Source organism: Pieris napi, chromosome 1 (genome assembly GCF_905475465.1).
Source record: "Pieris napi chromosome 1, ilPieNapi1.2, whole genome shotgun sequence".
In the NCBI taxonomy this organism is placed as follows: Eukaryota; Metazoa; Arthropoda; class Insecta; order Lepidoptera; family Pieridae; genus Pieris; species Pieris napi.
Window position 1 is genome coordinate 4,102,977 of NC_062234.1, and position 17,303 is coordinate 4,120,279.

General features: G+C 32.8%; 1 protein-coding gene across 2 annotated transcripts in view; it reads right to left on the reverse strand.

Moving 5' to 3' along the window:
- Nucleotides 1-15,057, reverse strand: part of LOC125059013 (hemicentin-2-like) — a 182,154-nt gene extending 167,097 nt beyond the window's left edge. For both annotated transcript variants that reach the window (XM_047663239.1, XM_047663150.1), the window contains exon 1: nt 14,935-15,057. The gene's annotated coding sequence lies outside the window, so the exon portion shown is untranslated. The remainder of the gene's footprint in view (nt 1-14,934) is intronic.
- Nucleotides 15,058-17,303: the final 2,246 nt, after the last annotated feature.

Sequence of the window (17,303 nt, forward strand, 5' to 3'; positions counted from 1 at the left end):
AATATACGTTAAACTAACCAATAAAAAAAATTTAACCGTTCTATCGGGGTACAACGATATTTCCCTACAAAGTACTAAAAAATAAATCTCAATAAAACAAAATTACATTCTATCGAAAAACATACGCAATATACACGAAAATTTAGCGAAAGCTCGCTTTCGAGCTGGGGTGGGAACGTTGGGGATGGTCGCTGATGGAGTGAGGTTAACAATGCCTTGATAAAGTGAACAAACCCTGGCCAGTCCGTGTCATCCACGTCCTATTAATCTACTCTGGGACCTGCTGCAGCCACGCTCTCGCGTGCCCACTACCTAGAGCTGCAACTGAGCTGAGGGTGCAGGAAAAAAGGTGAATATTCTGCGCCTTAAAACAGAATCCACTCACTACGGAGCATAAACCCGAGCTTGTCTGAAAGCTCTAAAGTGGCAGCCCCATTACCGGACTAGGGCACATAAGTTGGTCAATCTACTGCTTACCTGAAAATCAACAACGATTCAAGAAACCGAAACAGTGACAAACTAGACCGATCATTTACCGTCGACCTTTGGAATTAAATCACGGACAGGAAATGCTTTTTGAAAAGTAATAACGCTCAGCAACGACACTCGACTAGCACAAGCAGAAGCAGAAATGCTTTGTTGATAAACGAAAGTGGAAGCGTGGCCGTCCAGAGTAGATGGGGCAAAGGGAGCCGGAAAGACCTGGAGTGAAGTGAAGTAAAGTCTCAAGACCGATCACAATGGTCAAGTCACTATCGAGCCAAGTTATTACAATATTTCCCGCAACAATGGTGAAAAGGAGAAAATATTAGATTTACGAATTATTTTAATACTTACAATGTCGATTTATATTGCTTAGTATGATTTTAAATTGTACCTGTAACAAAATAGTTGCATATTAAATTTATAGAACCTGTACTAGTCCAATTTTGCGTGTATTGATTCGTGTGACTCAAATACAACGTTACTACGGTTGTTCATAAATTTTATATTAAAATTAATTAAAGATATTATTTCTATATTACAGCTGTTTCCATAGGAGCTCTTCTCAGGAAACTAGCATTCCATAGGACCTAAAAATCTGTGTATGTCACGCATAGCAGTAGTTGGTAGGCAGTAGCTTCCACATAGTGGTGGTGCGCAGCAAAAATTTCCTTAAAAAAATGCTCAATTCTTGAACGACGGATGTCGAGGTACGGCATTGTAGCCGAAAGTATCAAGTTTATGTTATTAAGTCAATATATAAACAACCTCCATCAGTATTATCGCATTATGAGTCGCAGCTGTCACCCGAGAGTAATCTGGTTTGTCTCTCTGAGGATTAACGTACAATCTTTGACATGTACAGATTTCAGGACACAATCACATATAAGAACTAGCTCTGCTCCGTGATTACAATGCATTAATTCGGTCGTTGCATGTACAATAAATGTACTAGCCAAGACAACATAATTTTTTAGCCCCATTCACTAATTTCTGAGGTTAGGGCAATCCACATAAGAATATATAAAAAGTATGTAACAGAATAAGGTAAAAAATCAAGGTAATTTTAATAATCATAATAATCATTCATTATTGTTCTTCCATTCTCCTCTCCATCTAATTTGGAATGTATCTTCATACAAGGAGGCAAGGAGGTGATCAGTCTACTGTCTGACATATATCGATGATTTACCCACTAGGCCAACACTAGTTTTAATATTTTAATTTAAACTAGCGTTTAAGATAGGCCTAGTTTAATCGCTAGTGCACATAGAATTATTTTATGTACGAGGTTGACCAAAGTTAATAGTGAAAACACAACGATTCGTTGCATATTGTATGTTTATAACCTTTAGAATGTAAGTACCATATGTTTTTCGTCAAATAAAGTGATTTTTATTTATTTATTTATTTTAATATAGAATGGGCAACCTTATCATAGTTACACATTTCGTTTCATAAAGATCAAAAGCCTTAAATTAAATACCGTTAATTATAAATTCGTTTATCGCTCAAATTTTCTCTTCGTTTAATAAGTTCACCAATTAACACTGAGAATTCTCTTTCCTTTCCTGTAGAAAGCTTTCTAGTAATAAAAACGAATGAACCCTCACGCGTTGGATAGGGAGCGACGGTTTTACTCAGCGCGCGACGGGTTTCGAATCTTTAGCATTAATTATAATATTAAATTCACGTTATAACAATATGTATTTTACATTAAGGTTTGATCTATAAAATACTAGCCGTTTCCCGCCCGCTTTGCTGGGCGAATTAAAATAGGAAATAAATAAAATTTTATGTTTCATTATTATTTTTTTCATATTTTTATTATTCTTTTTTTTAACTTCCCGCTAAGAAAATTGGAAATTTTCGAAAATCGAGTTTTTAACAGATGTTGACGTTTTGAGGTTCTAGGAAGCATCCCCGAATGTTTCCGCGGTGAAGTCCGTATGTATAAATTTTCATAAAAGTAAAACGGCAATTAAAAAATGAAGGAACGTTGGAATTTAAAAAATAAATAGCCATAAACCATCTAGGAAAAATTTCGCATGTCACGATTGTCGATGTCACGATGTCATGTTCATGTCGATACGATCAGTGGTTTAGGCGTGAAGGAGCCTCAAACGAAGACCTTTTTTCTTATATATATATATATAGATAATAGCGGCCACATCAAGTTCTATTTAATTTTATGAGGTAAATCTTTAAATTAACCTACTTTACCAATTTAATAAATTACGTGTGTCATACGTGTTGTGCTTTATTCATCAAATATTCCCTCAATAAATGGAATATTATGTAAATTAATTATTTCTTACAGGCCTTATTACCTCACTCACTTTTCATATTATGCGATTTAAAAATTTTATACTAACACGCTTATACAGAAAAAAAATATTTTTCCAACACAAATTTTCTGATAATTTGCAAGTATCGTGTTCGAAAGCTTAGATAGTAGTAGTAGCAGTTAACGTAGTATCTAAAAGTAAGAACTCTATTAATGAAAAACATTGTTTTTAAATAAACATTTTACATTTACTTTTTTGTCGGCTAATAGTGAAATAAAGTCGACGATCGCTTCGAAACGATACGTAAAGTCAAATACAGACAAAGGCGGCTCAAAGTTAATGTCCCTCACATAAATTCAGGTTCTACAGTAAAATATGTATGAAAAATTTACGATCCCATATGCGAGGATTGTTCGCACTCAATGCTATATACAAAATATATACCTTATGTACATATTTTATTTTGTTAGTTCACCGTTAGTTCATCAGTTACGAATACGGCGGTCGGTTCAAGTCCTGTGTAGAATTAAGCTATACATCATTACGTATCTTTTCTCTATCAATATTCTGTCTATTCTATTGTATTCTAAAATAATATTTTTAAACTACTTAAATTTATCTAGGTGTAAACCATTAGATTTTATTAAATATCCAATGGCTGGACCAAGTTAAACAATAATTTTTTGGGTAAATCCTAAAATATTCCAAGACAATAAGTACCTGACATGGCACGAATAATACCTCGTGGCAGAGTCAAAGTCAAAGTCAAAAATAATAATGTACACTTATGGACGTCAAAAAAGAAATATATATTAAATGTTTCTAATTTTACATTTACTGCCAGTTTTCAAATCAAGGGCGTAGAACGGAAGAGAAGAACTGGCAATAAACTCTCCGCCACTGTTTTAATCGTCAACGTTTTGCAGATCATTTTATAGAATTACCATAGAATATAACTGCTGTCCTTGTTAAACTGTCCGTCAGTCAGTCTACATTTATAAACGTTGCAGTTAATCCAAACACTCGAGGGAAGTCACCATAGACGATAAACATCTCACGATATTACCATTATAGATGTATGAGCGATAAATTCATAGATTTATAGAGATTGCACGGACATTGTCTGTGGTTACGGGCCTCGAATAAATCGCACCCAATGAGAGTGTACGATCGATCTAATGGATTTATTCGACTGACTACAACCCTTGGCCTATGCGGGCTCATTTTATTATCACCGACCTAGATCAATACATCTAGGAAGATTCCTTTTTTACCTTTTTATGAAGGCTTTGTTAGCTAGCGCTTTGTAATCTAAATTCTAATATACCACGTCAGGAATTGTCTGGAAAGTTGAGGACCGGTAAAGGTTATATCAACCAATTAACACGGCACAAGATATTTATTTCCGCGAAGCCACAAATTATTTGATAACAACATACGTCATATGCAAAATTACATCAACTTAATGAAATTAAATGAACTCGTAGACGTTATTACAAAAGTTTTAAAGATTTAAGGAAAATGTTTTTGAGTAAATCCAAGTCTTGGCAAAAGCTCCGAAAGCAAAAACTTGTTCATGTTTGTTTGTTTTCACGCGAACACTCTCATTGAGTTTTAAGAGAATTTATTTGGTTTAAATGTATATTTATGTTACTTTCCAGTTTCATATATAAGTTCAGAATATATGCTTTACTTTTTTTTCGTAACTTCATATATGCTAATTAAGTAGATTACTAATTAGTCCATACGAACCATATGTCAAAAATTTCATATTTCAATATTTCAGTTTTTGTGCAAAATAATATGATTTTTCTCTGTTTCACTATTCTCTCGATTATAAAGGTTTTTTTAGAGCATTAGAGCAGAGAATAGCAGTGTTGGCCTAGTAGCTTCAGCGTGCTTCCCAGAGGTCGTAGGTTCGATCCCCGGCTGTGTACCAACGGACTATCTTTCTATATGCGCATTTAACATTCGCTTGAACTGTGAAGGAAAACATCATGTGTCAGGCACAGAAGGCTGAACTTGCCTAAAAAATTGGCAAATGATCATGAAACAGATACAGAAATCTGAGGCTTAGACCTAAAAAGGTTGTAGTACCACTGATTTATATAGTTTTTTGTATAATATACAACTATAGAAGCTACAAACGCAACAGCAACTACAGTGGTATTTATTATAATTTCCAATATTGTACCACTTTCTAATATATGTAATATGTAGCATGGATCAATATAACCGTGTACGCCTGAGGACATCCAATTAACGTATGTTATGCATCTATTTCACACCAAACACCAATTACTAGTAATTTATTATTGGATTAGTGGTTTATCGTTTTAATAACATTTGTTGGTCTAATACCACATGGGTGTAAAGTGAACATTCTCGAATTTTGATATTCAAGTGCGCAATATTGTAATCTATAATGTTTTCTTTATTGCAATCTAACCAAAACTAGTTAGAACTATATGGAAATAACGACAAGTAACATTATAACATTATAAAGGATCAACCAATAGAATACAAAATTTTAAACACATTGAAAATCTTGTTACTCCGTAAAAATATCACACATGAAAAATGTACTACCAACATTTTTTAATTAACGTTTCGGTTAAAAATTCTGCAATATCTCACAGAAGCCCTCGAACACTATCTAAAATGCTTGAAACAAAACACCGTTTATTGTTTAAAATCCATATCAAAAATTCAAATTGAAATAGTGTTTTCAATTGAAACCGGCTATTATATACTTAATACTCAAATAAACCGAATACTTTGAAATGTTTTTTGATATTTATGAATGTTTTAATCGAACGGAAACTGATTGCCATTGCGAAATGAGGAAGTGTAAAATGTTTAAAATTGCATGAATTATTTAAATTTTCCAATTTGTTATTGTTAGCTTTATGCTACTGTCGAAAATATTTTAAGTGATACCTTGTGCTGTTTACTCCATATAAGTTTGTTTAAAAATCTAACTAAGGCTAACTTAGTCTCTAAAAAGCTTGGTGTGCTCAGCAAGGCGAGACGGTACTGTACTCCGGGCCACCGCTTGCAACTCTATAAAGCGCGAATTCGTCCCCACATGGAGTACTATTCTCATCTGTGGGCGGGAGCTCCCCAGTACCAGCTCCTTCCGCTTGACAGTATTCAACGAAGAGCAATTCGAATCGTCGACGACCAGTCACTTTCCATGCGGTTTGATCCCCTGGCGTTGCGTAGAGATGTGGGTCTTTCTGCATCTTCTACCGCATTTACCATGGAGAGTGTTCAGAGGAGTTGTTCCGTTGTTCCTACAGCTGAATTTCGTTATCAGACGTCAACGCAGAGTACAAAATACCATCAGTATCAGCTCAACGTCCGTCGTTCCACAGGTGAGCGTTTCTTAAGGAATTTTTTGCCGCGATCTTCAATTCAACTTAGGGTCCTTTAAGAAAGGAGCCTACCAATACTTAAAATGTCTTCTGGCAATGTGAGTGTCCATGGGCGATGGTATCACTTATCATCAGATGAGCCTCCTGCCCGTTTGCCTCCTATTACATAAAAAAAAATCCCGTATGCTACGTACTAAATGTTTTTGACTTACAAGACCACGTCCAAGCACTACAATGAATCAAGAAATCCATTACATTAGAATACCATGCCATTCTAGGATACAATTTCGTTTAATTAACTGCTATTAAGCATTGCACTCGATAATAAAAATAATAAAATCGTATTGGTTCGGGAAACAAACCGGCGAACATTCGCTAATGGAGCTTTAAGTAATCGCATGCTACCGCGCTGACCGCTAGTAATGTCATTACGTAGCTCATTCTGTGCTACGAAATCAATTTACATTTCGACTCCGAAGTTACAAGACATAGTTAGAAATATTTTCCAAACACCAAATCTTGAAAAGATTAGCTTTTGACTAACACCGCACATTAGGTAATGTGCGCTTCAAAATAATGTTAAAACAGCTATAAAATATTTGTTCATGCTTTAGCGAAATATTGCCAGGTGGTTGACTAACAATGATTTATATAAGAATTAAGACGTAGAAATTAAGCATACTACGGGTTTTGAAGTATCTATTACGCACCATCATACTATGACACAAATTTTATTTAAACCTAAAACTATGAATATGACATTTAATAATATATAAAACAAATATCTTTCAAATTAAAACTTAAACTGATCGCAAGTTAAGCCGGGAGCAAAGGTCGTAAATATAATATATTTGCGCGCAGGATAATAACTCGTCTTCTCGGTAATGAGAACCAGTTCTCGTTAATGTCCTTTTAAATCAGTACTCTTAGTTATTCATTAAAAATGAACAGTTACTACAACGACAACTTAGTTCTATTTTAATGGTTAAAAAAACTCTTCACAGCCCTTTGGCTTTTTAATTCGCTTGTTAAGTAATCAGGTATTGATCAGGTATTGATCTGATATTGGTAACTTCATGGACAACACTTGCTTTTGTGTTTATTGTACTTCATGACATAAAATGGTTATATCTCGGTTTACAAGTACTGCTATTACGAGTACGTTTAATGAATGTAATTTCAAGGCATGCATTGTATTGTATTTTAAACTTTCAGTTAATGCACAACAGACCTGCTATTTTAACGAGATCAAGTTTGAAGCTTTCATAGTTCATCCATTAAGAAACAGGGCTTTTTGGTTGAAAACATCAATCCCTTTTGTGCTTTGAACAACGATCGATATTTGCAAAAAATCAAACCCACAGAAGCGGCTAAAACAAATTGCCACCGAATTCGCGTCACTCCACGTAGATTAACTTTTTACGTTATTTCTATATATGCATTGGATGTAAGCACTTGTATATAAAAGTTAAATAGTATTTCCCCTGTAAACCTGTTGTGATGTTTTTATTGTAATGAAGATTGTGGTTTTTTTTATATAAAGGAGGTAAAAATAGACAAAAAGCAGTCGCTCTAGAGGGGTCTATTGGGCTGATAGTCCTTGAACACACACAGTCACAGGACAAAAACATTTTTCTTTGCCAGGAGGTATGTGATCAGATACACGTCGTCAATATACAGATCTTACACAGGTTTCTCACAACACAGTCAGGATTCCAATGTGCAATCTATGGTTTAAGAATCGCACGCAACTTCCAGACTAATGTCTCAAATGCTGTCATGAAATGTTATATATGGATCTAGCTTATACCAACTAACTAACTCTTAAAGATATATTTTCGATCGCCTTCATGCAAGTCGATATCAAATCAAACTCTGACCTCAACATGTCATTTAACAGTATTCACGCTAGAGTTGTGTCCGTAATTAAAAACTATCAGGAAATAAAAATTCCTTTGTCATTGTCGAGCTTATTTCACCGCGACATTGTCTGCGTGTACAATACTCTCAAGGTTTATTAAAAGTATTCATCTTTATTCACTGTAGGTGACCTGTGTCTACCATAAAATTACTTTTAACAACAAAAGTAATAGGAACTCTAAAAAACAATACGTAATACATAGACTTGCAACATAACAGAGTTGTTTTCCAGAAAACTACTGGTAAATTGCGTTTTGGATGTATTCACTGCTTTCGGTGTTAAACACATTTTTACTTAATAGTATGTATCTCATATAGTAGTCTCAATGCGTTGTAGCTGTTATTAAAATGATAAGACGCTTATAAACTTAAAAAGTAGTGTTCAGAAGTAATATAATGTTATGAAATAACAATTTTTATTGACTAAAATACTACTAAGTATATATTAGTTTAACATTAGCCTATAACCAAAAGTAAATATACTAAATTCCTTGGATTCATTATCCATTCAATATTGTTAGAAACTGTTACAAACTTACAAGTTTAATTAACACTGCCGAACATTTGTCTCCTCAGATAGGCTCATTCTAACTCGAAATTAAACACGCTCGCATCGCATATTACAACACTTTACGAAATAACGTATTCGAAACGAAAACGTGCAAGGTACTGTAAACGTAGTGGTGGTAGTCAGAGCGATAAATAACATTATAAAATAATTTCGTCGAAAAATGTGTAAAAAATCAACTTAATTAACGCATTTTTCTTATTAAACAACGCACAAATTAATCATTATTATTAATTTATATATAATCATTATTATTTATTTAAATCATTTTTATTATTAATTTTAGAAGACTCATTGGTCTAGTGGTTAGTGCCCCTGACTGCGAATCCATGAGTCCCGGGTTCGATCCCCGGCTGAGACGAACATCGGTGTGATGAGCATTTGGTGTTGTGCTTAGGTCTTGGGTGTTTAAATATGTATTTATATGTCTATCTATCTATAATATGTATGTATATCCATTGCCTAGTACCCATAACACAAGCTTCACCAGCTTAGCATGGGACTCGGTCAATTGGTGTGAATTGTCATTATTAAAAAAAATATATATATTTTGTCACTTAAATGACTTTATAGATATCATTACAGTCTTAAAAAAAAATTGAATACAACCACATTGGTTACTGCTATGTACTATGTCCTATAACAATAGTGGTAAGTAAAAAAACCCTATTCAACAAATGCGTACTACACGCCTATAAGCCATTATTAGCTAAAGCATGTGAATTGACTTCTAGAATAGTGAAATGATACGTGAAAAGCATAAAACATTAAAATGCTATTGAGTGCATTTATAAATGATGGATATGTTTTTAATTAACCATAACAAATTTTGATCAACTATCAGTACCATCACTTTCCTGGCCACAAAACGCGCTACTACTCCCACCACACCAGCAATAAATTGCTTTTAAATGTACAAACACATTTGGATCTAAACTAGTGCGAAAATTTATTACTTAGGCGTGCATTTTATTTGTTCTGTTAAATTAAGCAGTTGACGAGTAAATGTACGACTTGTTCAAATAAAATAACAAGCTGTTGTAACAATCTTATTGCAACTGTTCACGATGAAGCTTTAAATTTTTTTTTTATTATGGAACATAAGATACAGGTATCACTTATCCCACGTCATTAAATTTGAATAGGTAGCCATCCCTACTCATCGGCAAAGAAGACAGAGGGTGTAGGCCGAGAGAAAAAGCCGGCGTAAAAAACTCTCGTTATTCTTTTAAAATAGCATATCATCAAACAACACTTATTTTAAAACAAATATCGCAAATTAATTAGAAGTAGCCTGTCCAGCACTAGTCCCAGGCCCTTTTATCAACTAGATATTTGTTAACTATATAGTAAGCATTTTTACACAGCTTTTCTTTAATACATTTCTTAAATTTATTAAAAGGCAGAGATAAAAGAGCCTCTGGGATTTTTTTTTAAATATAATATTTTAAATATAAAACGAGCTTGCGGGACGACCAAAAAGGGCAGTCTTCGCAGCCCATAGACACCCATTTTTAGTGGGTTCGTTGCCGGCCTTTGAGGGAGGACACTCGCTTTTTAAACATATTAAAGAAGAGTATCCCTTTTCCCAAAAAAGAATCACTAACTTTAGATAGTCTAGTACGGGGAATATGCAGCCTGCGTTTGTTCCGAGTATTAACACAAAATTTAAATTACTACCCATTTTTAAAGGCACAACAATGATTATATATTAAGGTTATATATTATCTATCGTTATATTATACGTATATATATGACTGGTTGAGTCATGGTTATAGTCGTTATCGTTAATTGAACTTCACCAAATTGTCCTTTTTAAGGAAATAATTGAGCAATTATAAAATAATAGCTTAATCGCTCCACGTCTCAAAATTTAAAAAAAAAGTCATGGGACTATCTGGGACTCTTTCAATCACAATATTTTTCTTATTCAGTCCTTCAGTCCGGTGGTTATCATATTATAAGGAAATTAGAAAATTCTTACAACATGTAAGAACAACCTCCTTTTTTGAAGTCGTTTATAAATATTAGTGCTCAGTAATATGAAAAATAGTAAAAAAAGGTCAGCAAAACATGAGAAATTTCCTTTCACAATAATTGACCCTACTTAACACTTAGAGGGAAAACGGCACTTTGGTCAGGAATTACCTTATACTGGCAATCACGTAAAGTAACTTTCGTACAGGGTCAAACTCACTGGTATTTTAAACTAATTTTATTCTTTATAAATGTTGTTTGTATAATTGAAATGATAAAGTAATTTTTCTGTATGGTAAAAGTTTAATGTATGTGGATTCATTAAATTAAACAAGTGACGACTAAAAAACACTAAACAAAATTTTATTAATTAAAAAAAGCTCGCTTAAAACTTTAGCAAGTTTCACGAAAGAAATTTAAATCTTTTCGGAGCCTCGTTTACATCTCTTTCTTCACACAGAATCTACTTAGTTACCGATTTCATTGTAGAAAAAAAAAACAAATAGAAGTTGTACAGAGGTTATATATTAGACATTTGTGAAAAATATTTTTTTTTAATACGTACATTTACTGCTATAAAGGATAATTAAAAGTACGTAACAATCAGAGCTGTTCTTCTGTTCGTTCCAACTTTTTGAGTGTGTAAAATGTATGACCTAAAATTGACAATCCCCTGCCTGACATTGACAGTCTCTTCTTTATTTATTTATAGCTTCAGTCTGCTGTATCTTAAGCACACTGCATACAAAATAATTATGATTCTGGATTTCGGCCAAGCTTAATAAAGTCGGTTCATGTGGAAATTGTCTAAGCAACCATATTTCCTATTTCTAAAATGTCTATATATTTTTATGCTTCTTTTTAGGAAGAGTTAAATTAAATATTGTCGATTAGTAAACTTTAATAGAATGTTGGCATTCAATTTAGATTACGAACGTACGTACATAAGCTACACTCATAATCTGAAACAGCCGTTTTAAGCAGACATCCAGTCAGAAATAGTCTACCTGTAAATGAGTTAGTGGGTCCACTAATCTGAAAGCCTATTCCTCTCACCCACTTCTCTGTATGGCAGAAAGCTAATGGAATATTATAGTAACAAAATTTTAAATTTTGTTAAAAATTATCTATATGAGAATATTATTATCTGCAACTAAGCTTCGAATATATTTGGACGCAAACAAAAAAAAAAGAAAACCATATCGGTTTCACATACTAATGGGCTTTCAACAGTTCAGCTTTCTAGCTACCTTCTCATAATCTATATCGAACTGATTGCAGTTGGTAATCTGTTGTAACCTTTAGGGCCTGGAACTAAGGGAGCGTCCGGTAGTTCCTCGGTGATCGTTGTCTCCCACATAACAACAGCTCTGCCAGTGTGGGGGCATTAATTATGGCGCCCTAACATTAAATTTTATCCAACTAGTCTAACCCTGGCGGTAATTATCACGCGAACATTCAGCTTGAACACAAGCATATGCATGTTGAGATTAACGATATTTAAATCACGAATTTTATTTTATGTATGTTAGTAAGCTCGCGTGTCGCCTCTTTAACTTAATTTATTATTTTGTAGCGCTACTTATGTTAAACGATAAATAATTACCATTTGGCGATTTACTACTCTAATTTTCCTTTTAGTTTCATGCGAAATTTTTGAAGTGGAACTTCTTTATCGGCGTTGGAAAAAAATTTACGTCACGTGACGTCACATTTTTCCGTTACGCGCCATATTTTTCTTGTTCTGCAATTTCGGATCCAGTTTATTGATTAGTTGCAAGATTTGCTGTTTGTGAAGTTTGCCTACCTCTGAAAACTAACTTTAGGCTTACCGCAACGTACTGTTATTTATATTGGATAATTTTATTCACGTTATATTTAATTAATATTGCAGTATTATGTTTAGTTATAAATAGAAATTATGCTTTTAAATCATTATTATTTATCTCAAAAACCGCGTAGTGCGTTCATAAAATTTATAAAGTTTATATTAAAAACAAAAATATATAATAACGATAACAATGATGGTAATAATTATATTACAATTAATGAAATTCTGTAATAATCTTAGTAGTAATAAGGTAGAATGTAATAATTGTATTATTTGTATTCTATTTATTTATTCTATTCTATCTATGTCTATGATAATAAAAGTCTTTTTTTAAACTTTATCTAAGTTAAGTTTATTTAACCAATTTCTGTAAAGTTGCATATATGTAGTAGATAATTTTTCGTAAAATAAGGTCATAAAGAAGTTTCACTCCTTACGTGTGTACACTAGTACGAGTACACGCATACATTTTTTTCTTTGTATAAACTTTGCGATCTATAAAAATATTACTACACTTGTTTGTTATAGACGTCGGCACTTTCTATATTTACAGGACAACGGGTTTGCTCATTAATGAACTTTAAGTTTCAAGTACCTGTGATTTGCGCTTGCTGTACAAACTTTAACGAATGATTTTTTTCTTACTTTTCGTATGGTACTTAATGCTAGGAACTGAGGTTCGAGGGTCTCATGGTAGCCGCATCCACTTTATTCGAGGAGTTATTTATTCGTTTTATATTTTTTCCCTGTTAAAATGGGGAACCTTTATAGCTTACATTGAACTATATCAATTATAATAAAGCCAAATTTACAAAATTTGACCATCAAAATTATAACCAGCCCTGCGATTCTGTAACTCACTTCACGAACTCACACAGCGGTTTTCGCATCGGCGGTCTCTCTCAAATCAGTCGTGATGTAGTCATTTTATGATTTGGCATTCTGATAAACAATAAAGTACAAGCTCCCACCTTTTCGCAGAACGAGTTTATATTTCAAAAGCAAACTACTATCGCGTTATGAGAATCCTGGAAATTCTACAATCCCTTTTTAGTCAAATATAGTAAATAATGTTTGTGATTAACGAAAATTCAACTTCAATAGCTAGTTTTTAGCTAAAATAGATAGGGCACAATAATTATAAACGCCAAATACGATTTATGCCCTAAATAATCCGCAATACACTTGTATTTTTATCACATGCTTACGAGAACATTTTAGTGTACCTTTCTTTTTGTACTATTCATTGTATGTAATAGTATATACATAATTTTCTAACGCATGTTGTTTACAATCGAATCAATAATCAACTCTAATTCTACTCTCAAACATTCTAAACTTATAAGTATTCAAATTGCTTGAAATTGCGATCCGTTATTATTATGGAAAATCTTAGGATGTGGAATAGATAACAACCACTTACATCATAACAAATGTATGTGATATTATGATTATTTTGTGAAACTTCCCGGTAATGTATCAACGTCATACCGTATCCCCGCTACCCGGTCGCCTCGGACCTTGTAGCTCCCTAATCCAACAAAGAAAAAAACATAATATAACGATCAAATGAAAGTAATAAGATTTTTATTGTCTTATATTGACATAACGTTTACACATTTAAATAAAAAACTTTTTAACCCCTCCATCTTTTAGTCGATACCAACTCCGGGGAAATAATTTAAATTTTTCTACAGCTGTGATACTTATTGATATCCAACACCTTTTGTCTTCAGTCACCGTGACCACGCACGCTGTAAAGCACGCGAAACGTCGAATAAATTTTAAATTATGTTAAATAATTGTAAATTTATAATAATACATAACTTTAATCCGGTTAAAATTTTTTTCTTTAAATAAGATTTTTTTCACAGTACTTCTAAGAGCCATAATTACTTAAAGATATAACTAATTCTTTTTTCCATATTCCGTATCTCAGCTGAAAAGGATATCGGGGTGTGAGGGACTCGAGGTACTCTGCTATTCAAAGGACCAGTTTGCTACATCCAACAACCTTCCATCAAAGAATCGATACCACTACCAATAAACTTTTCTTTAATTCATTTCGAACAAGTTTGAAGTACTCACTGAAATTCAACGCAACGCCAAGGAAAATTTATTTTTTAAGAAATTAATACATTTAACAAAAGTAAGAGAATAAACGACAGAAACACACTTTATTTCTCATGTATAAAGTAAAATTCATGAATTAGTATTATTAATATGCTTTGTCTCAAAATCTTCAAAATTATATTTAATGTAAAAAAGTGAAGCACAAAGTATTGTCACTGAAAATTTGCACAATGAACTTAAAACTGAATTTACCTGCTCTTTTAAAAATATAAACGTAGGTCGTAGCCCTATGCAATTGACATACAAACGAAAGCCTTTGCAAGCGGTCCATATAGGCATTAAAATTCGTTCTTCAACTAAGAGGCCTGTTGAAACTGTTCAGAACTAAAACCTTGGAATATATATATAAAATATTACCTTTTATTCACAAACACAGTTCACTCACTACACAAATCACTCATATTTATATATTGTGTTATTTATCCTATAAGCAAGCCACGACACCACACAGATGATACGCTACGTAGCGCTCCTACGAGATACGAGCTACGACTGCCGTCCGCGTAGACCCCACCTCCCCCCTGGTACGGCGAGCCGACGTGCATTGAAACTATTGGAATTTATCTTTAATTCTTACAAAATATTCCATGACCACAAATTCTTTATAAACCTACGCTATTGACTTGAATTCGTTAGTGTATTATTTCCTATGTGAAGCGAACAAAACAATCAAGCATTGTATAGACTAAATACATTTAACCTACCAGCTAGGGCTTACGTATGGCTACAATTATAATGGAAACGAGATTATCGTTTGTATATAGTAATAGTATGGTGCTTATGTTCTTAAAAATAAAGTCATTGCTCATTACTTTCCTTTTAGCGTTGAACGTATATGTTATTAGTAACTCCAATGACGCTTTGTGCTTTGTTGGTATTATAAGATGACGTTGTACGATACTCATAATTAAAATTTCCGCTATTGTTTATAAATATAGATATATATGGCCTATAGGTTGCTTTAAAATATATTAACGTCTTTATTATTTGTCTTATTAAACAACGGAAACCTTATAATTTAAAGGAAATAAATAATACTTTAATAGCGGAATTCTGGACTAATGAATTATTTTAATAAGGCAGACATATTTTTCTTAAGATAAAAGACTGTAAAAGTAAAATAAACACTATTTAACGGCCATCGTCATAAAAAATCCTAGAATTTTTAACTTAAGGTGAAATGCAGCGAGCTTTAAAAATCTCGAACCGCAAGAGACTTCACATTACCTGACTTATTACATTGATTGAAATCTATTCGCTGGAAATCTTTTGAGCATTTTATTGATATAAGAAGCGTACAGAACTATCTCGTTCTCTATGGTATAAATGAAACAAAGTATGTGATTTCTTATTAATATACTTTTATTTCCATAAACAAAATAATAAAACATAACATAACAATGTAAATTTGAAAAATTTACCTTTCGCAAATCAGCATTATTTCTGGAAAAATTTAGTCGCAATTTTTAAATATTTTACTTGAACAAAACAACGTTAAAGTTTATGGATCACATAACCCAAGAATGGAAATAAAATTTAACACGTTAGATAAGTGCATGCTAGGTTTATAGACAATAAAGTTCATCCATCTGTGGAGCGTAAAAATCGTTCATGTATTAACAAAAAAACATTATGTAAACATTGGCTTATTGATAAACAGCTTCCAAGAGTCATAGTATCGTCCTTTTCTACCACGAAGTTCTCACGGTTTAAGCACCCTTTCTTGAGGTTTAAGTTACATAAGAACTTTAATATATCTTTAAAATATAATTTTATTTATAATAGAAAATCATTGCATAGTTAAACCAAAATTGTTATTCTTTATGGAAATTAAATCTCAATCTCTCTCTTTACAAAGAAAATATTTCCATCAAAATGGGGTGCATATATTTTATTCCATCTATTTTTTAAGGATGTTGTTGGGTCTCCCACGGTACTGTAGCGCATCAGGTATGTTTGTGGATGCACATGATTTTTCATCAATCATCCGCAAACGGAAAGCCTCACTGATGCGTAGGGTTCATGCGAGTACTAACAATATACTGATGGTTATAGGAAATAAACCCGAATGTGCTGTTTTGAGACACTGGGTTTATATACATACCCTTGTACCTGGTGCCTTAAAACAACGCAGATTTATTAATAAAATGTTTAAGGTTTTAATAATTGTGCTAATTTTAATTTTACTAACATAGTTATAAGTATTACTCTACTAACAATATATGGACTTTGATGGTCTGAATTAAATGATTTTTATTTTTAAATATGTTTCCTAAATGGTGTAAGATTTTACAGTTACTTGTTGAAAAATCTTGAACAATAATGAAAGTGTTTAAAAAATCGTCCTCGTTAATTTCAATAAAACATCTATCTATTGTCTGGATTGCGTTAGATTATGTATTTTTTAGTATATTTTTGGATACAAATAATTACATTCAGAAATATGTTAATAATAAAATTTATTCAGTCAATCGTTTCCTCCTATACCTTACACCATTGTCAAAGGCGATGTAGAACGCACGCGCGGTTCCCATTTCGCCTGAAGCAAAAACATCTGACTTGCGTATTACGATTTTTTCTGTACTTAATTACGGCAAAACTTTCGCCTCAGAATAACTAACGTGTCTATAAGTAGTCCTTAGTTGGTCCTTAGAGACGCAGTTTGCGCAGTTCTGAAATCAATTTCGTTTTTCTTTTCCTTTCTTGTTTGTAAGGTCATTACTCAT